Source organism: Mobula hypostoma, chromosome 13 (genome assembly GCF_963921235.1).
Source record: "Mobula hypostoma chromosome 13, sMobHyp1.1, whole genome shotgun sequence".
NCBI lineage: Eukaryota > Metazoa > Chordata > Chondrichthyes > Myliobatiformes > Myliobatidae > Mobula > Mobula hypostoma.
Window position 1 is genome coordinate 42374194 of NC_086109.1, and position 6000 is coordinate 42380193.

Here is a 6000-nt window from a genome sequence, read left to right on the forward strand (position 1 = left end):
GGAGGGGTCACAGTCGGTGACCTCAGGTGACATCACCAAGGACCTGCCCAAAAGCTGCTTGTGAGCCATATCGCCGGTCTGTGAGTGAAGCCGTGTCTGAATGATCAGTCGTTCCCGTTCTCTCTCTCTCTCCCCCCACGTTGTCCATCGCCATGGCAACGATTACTGCGAACTGAACAAAATTGGACTGAACTTTTGTGTCACTTTGAAATTTGGTCATTTACCCCTAGACAACGATAGAGCTTGATTGATGCTGTTATCTTAATTCTGTGCACACGTGTGTTTATCATTGCTGAACTGTTGCATTTATTATCCTTTCGATAACTGTGTTGCTTGTTTCTTTAATAAAACTTTCTTAGTTCTAGTAATCCAGACTCCAACTGAGTGATCCATTTCTGCTGGTTTAGCAACCCAGTTACGGGGTACGTAACAATAGTAATTTTATATCTTTGCACTGTACAGCTGCTAAAAAACAACACATTTCACATCATATTAGAAAGTGATTCTAAACCTGATTCTGATTCAGATTCATGTCTGAATACTATAGAAGCATTATAGAAAAATGTGGTGGCGCTAGAAAGAGCACAGAAGGGACTTGCTAGGATGTTGCCTGGAATGATAGCTTTAGTTACATGGATGGATTTGGTAGGCTGAGATTGTTCTCATTGGAGCACAGGGTGTGGTGAGGTGACCTACATAATGAGAGGCATAGATATGGGAGATGGTCAAAGTCTATTTCTAAAGATAGATGAATGTAAAACTGAATGAAACATTTCAAGTGAGGGGGAAATATTTAAAGGAGATCTAAGGGTCTGTTTGTTCACACACGGAGTGAAGGGTATATGGAACAAGCTGATAGAGCGGCTGGTTGGGGCGGTACAATCACCGCATTTACAATGCATTCCGGCAGGCACTGGGATATGTGCTTATTTGTTGGACATAAAAATACAGAAGTTTTATCCGAGTAACAAGTTAAACAACTGTTTTAAAACAGGATGTAAGCAAAAGGCTGGTAACCATAGGCCAGTTAACTTAATGTTTGTAGTCAGGAAACTGCTTGGGGCTCTCATTAATGAAGAATTAGTGAGACATCTGGATGGAAGTAGTTCAATCAAGCAGCCACAGAATGGATTCATGAAGGGAAGATCCTAGTTGACAAACTTATTGGAGTTCTTTGAGAACAAAATGGAAAGAGGGGAGCAGGTAAATGTTGAATGTTTGGATTTCCAGCGGTGTTTGATAAGGTGCTGAATAAAAGACTTATCCATAAGATAAGGATGCAGAGAGTTGGAGTAATCTATTAGCTTGAATAGAGAATTCATAAAACCAATAGAAGGCAGAGGCTTTGGAAAAATGAGTGTTTCTCTGGTTGTGAGTAGGGGCTGGTGCTGGGCCCACGACTGTTCACTATATACATTAACGATTCGGAAGAGGGGACTGAGTGTAGTGGATCTAAGTTTGCTGATGACACTAAATTCAGTGGAAAAGCAGCTTGTGCGGAGGATGCAGAGAGTCTACAGAGAGATATAGATAAAGTGAGTGGGCAAGAGTCTGGCAGATGGAGTACAACGTTGGTAAACGTTATGTTGTAGATTTTCACAAATAAAATGACCGAGGCGTTTTAAGTTTAAAGGAAACCGTAACAGCTCCTTTATTGTCAACCAAACACAGAAACAAAAGTGTGGTAAAAAACCATGTCGTTACATCATCAGGTCAGACCAGCCTCTTAAAGGGAATCTCAACCCAATGCTAGTGGTTGTGAATTGTGCATATGTTTCCATCCCTTACATTACCCCAGACAGGACCCCCAGAATTCACTAAAACTGGCATTGTGAGCCTGCCCGGAGCTCGGACAAGCCGGCTGGCTCGGATGGAGGAAGAGCAGGCTCCTTTGGCTCGTCCAGAGTTGTGTTGACATGTTCATGGTCGTGCTGTGACAGCGGGGCATGGTAACAGAATCCTTCAGATCCTGGTGGGCCTGTTTAAGGTGATCTACCGAAATGCATTCAGGTTTACCCCTCTTATCTATGATAACAGTCTTTTCTCTCCATTCCAAAATGCGTAATGGGGTGTAAGGGGGCCTAAGGGGATATTGGTGTGCATCATGATGAAAACAAATGAGGCAGAATGTAGGTCAAAAGGAACCCGAGAGTGCTGTACACCCTGAAAGGAGGGAGGAATAGGTGCAAAGGAACTGAATTTACTGAGGGGGGTGGAACACTGTTGAGAGGCTGACATAGCTGTCATGGCATCAGGAATGAAATCACCTGGCATTCATAATGGCTGTCCATATACCAACTCAGCCATGGACGACTGCAGGTTCTCTTTCAGAGCATTCTGAGCCCCAGCAGGACCCATGACAGCCGATCATACCAACACTCATCCATCAGGGAAGCCCTCAGAGCAGCCTTTAAGAAGCGGTGAAACTGCTCACATTGGCCATTGGACTGCGGGTGATACACCATGATGTGATGTACCCGAGCACCGAGGTTTGGGCCATCACAGCCCAGAGGTCTGAAATGTACTGGGGACCGTGGTCAGAGGAAATATCAGATAGAGTGCCAAACTGAGCAACCCAGGTGCTGATGAAGGCCCGAGCCATGTCTGTGGCCATCACCAATGATAGAGGGACAACTTCTGGCCACTTGGTGGTATAGTCCTCCATGGTAAGGAAGTACATGAAACTGTGGGAGGGGGTAAGAGAGCCAACAAGGTCCTCATTGACATGGTCAAACCATCGCTCAGGGACCTCAAAAGGTTGCAATGGTTAATTTTCACCACTGGCACTCCCCACTGTCTGCACCTCTTGGTCAGAAATTTGGTTGGCTGCCATGCCAGCAGAGTCAACCCTTATGTATATAGTCTCAACGGCTGGCCGTGAGAAGCAATCAGTCATGGCATTATTTTTACCCTTGATATGCTGTACATCATATTTCCTTTCAGAGGGATGGAGCTGCTAGCTGAAAAAGGCAAGAAGCTGTATCACATCTCTGAAAAATTGTTAATGCACAGCACCCACAACAGAGTCTGAGGTGTCAGTAGTCATGGCTATAGTTGTGTTGGGAGTGGGTGTGCCAGCAGGGTTGTGTTGGAAAGAGCTCGTTTGTATCATCAAATACTCTGGTGTGATTAGGGGCATTGGCTGTAGGGGCAGAAATTCAATGGTTGACAACCCAAACTGTCATTTAGCAGGATTAATAATCAACCCGTGTTGGCTTCAGTGCTTGAAAAGTGTGTGGAGATGTGATATGTGCTTGGATTTGGATGCATTGGTGACAAGTATGTAGTTCAGGTAAATAAAGAGAAAACCTTTTTTATAGAGTCTATCAGCCATTGGAAAGTCTTTGGTGCATTCTTCAGTCCAAATGGCATGTGCAGAAACTCAAAGAAGCCATCTGAGGTTATCACAGCCATTTTGGAAATATCCTCCAAGCACACAGGTACCTGAGAATAGTCCCTGACTAAACTGACTTTTCTGGGTCCAGTCTACATGCGGGCATGGACTGGCGGGCCACTTGGGGAAATGTTGTGCCTAGACCATGTTTTGTGACTGTAGTTGAGAATGTAGTCTTGTTGAGGTTTGGGAATTTGCCCAGCAGTTGAGTAAACTCATTTGCAGTGATGCAGGCGCTTGACAGAGTCGTTGTGGGGAACTTACTGGGGGAGCAGGGAAAGGACTGAAACTCCTTGACGTCCACAAGCCAATATTTCTTAAGATCAATTAACAGTACACAGAAAATTGATGCCGAGCAGGGAGCTAGCCACTTTAGCCAGGAAAATGTCCCATGTATAACTTTGCCCATGGAATCAGAGCGTCACTGTCGTGTCCCATAAGTCCGGATCCTGCTTCCACTGGCAGTCTCCGGCGAGGTTTCATTTCTTTTTGCCTTCTGATCGATAGGTGATGCTGGCAGCACTCGCTTGAGCACCCGTGTTACAGAAAACGTCGCCCTGAAAGGGTGTTCATGGGGATGATCCTGACAGCTGGAACCCACAGTGTTCACAGACCTCTGATGTCTGATGCACCAGTGCTGTCCAAACTGCATGGCGGTTGGCACTTCCTAGAGTTTGTACCAAAGCGAGCTTGGTAAGAGCACAAACCCAGCACTGTCTGTTTCGTAGTTGTGGGCATCCTTATCTTGGTGCATTTTCTGACTGGGTTTTTTGAAGCAGGGAAAGGAGGAGGAATTATGCACCTCTGCTTGGCTGAGTATAGACAATCAGCCACTTTAGCAAGCTCCCTATAGTCATTCAATGGTGTATGTGCGAGGGCTATGCAAACTTGCTCGGTCATTAGCTGCATGAAAAGTTCTTTAAAAATGAAACAAGGATGATAATTTCCCAGGAGACAGCATGTGGTCCATTAGTGCTGAAGGCATGATTTGGCATGTTCATTCTCCAATAGTCTAAAAGTCTGTGAAAGGTGAGTTTTCAGTGATCGATATTTACTGTGTTTGGGCCGGTGTTCAAGCAGACTCACCAGTCTTGCTGCTGTGGAGATACTCAGTGACACCACAATGTCGTAATATCTGGTGTCCTCTACGGAGATTTCTTGCAGTGCAGATTGGGCCTTGGCTTGTACAAACCAAGCGATGGCATTTTGCTCCCAAAACTCTGGTAGTTTCAAAGCGGCTCCATTGGCCGACGTGTTGAATAACACTGGAATCGTCCTGGAGGATCGGAGTCACCAATGTAGGCTTTTGCAAATGAAACAGCCGAGGCGTTTTAAGTTTAAGGGAAACTGTAACAACTCCTTCATTGTCCTCCAAACACAAAACATAAAGCGTGCCAAAAACCTTCACGTAATTATGTCATCAAGTCAGACCAGCCTCTTAAAGTGAACCCCAACTCAATGTTGGTGATTGTGAATTATGCATATGTTTCTATCCATTACATTACCCTACAAGGTAATCCAGTTTGGAAGGAAAATTGAAGATTGCCTCAAGATTCGGGGAAATAGATTTAGGACAAAGATATGTGAAAGCATCTTTTATAAGAGTAATGAGTTTGTGGAATACTCTGCCCAGGGTAGCAGTAGAGGCCACCTCACTCATTAAATATATGTAACACTCAACTAGATAGATTGTTCACATTACAGAGGAATTAAGGGTTATGGCGAAATTGCCATTATGTGTTGCTGAGTCCATGGCCAGATCAGGCATAATTTTATTGAATGGAGGGCCACATGGCCGATTTCTTATATTTCTTAATGGGACTTTTTGGAAGTGAATAGAGATTTCTTAAATTCTGGAAGGGTAGCTGAGACCTATTTCTTTCAGTTCCTGAAGCGTGCAGGAATTTCATGAAATTTCACATCTTGGAATTTTGATAGAGAGTAACACTTTCTCCCCACTCTGAGCATAGGGCTGAGGGGGAAACTATTCAGTTCTGCACTCTGGTTGAAATCTGTTCTTCTAACCATTTATTTTTTAAGCAGTATTTCTTTCTCCCGGTTCACTAAATCTCCATACTTACTAACAATTTACTTTTGCGCTTAGGTAAATCTCCACTCTTTCTCAGCGTTGGTAAAAAAAAAGCTCAAGTATTGTAGAATTTCATCTTTTTGTGAGGCAGTTCCTTGGGTATGAGGGTGACTCACTTCCACCCCAGGTTTTTCAGCCGATGTGGGAACCACTGGTTCATTGAAAGATGGGGCAGGTGGCTGACTAGACAGGTGGGTGGTTTGTGTGGCGGCAATTCCTTCTTCCACGTGCAAGATCTTTGTGTGGTCCTGATACATGCATATCAACCAGAATGCTCCCCATGGACCAGAGTTTTCCGATACTCAGTGAGGTTCTTGAGTGACATCCTTCAGTCTTTTTCTTCATCTGCCTGTTATCTTGCATGACAGGATTCAGAGTGAGTGTCAGTTTTGAGAGCCTAGAGTCAGGCATGCACTTGATTTGACCTTTCCAGCATAACTGACTGAATACATCTAGGTCCTCAGTAATGGGGATGTGGTAGCCTTAGACGGTAATAGTTAAGTGATGAACTGCTCAA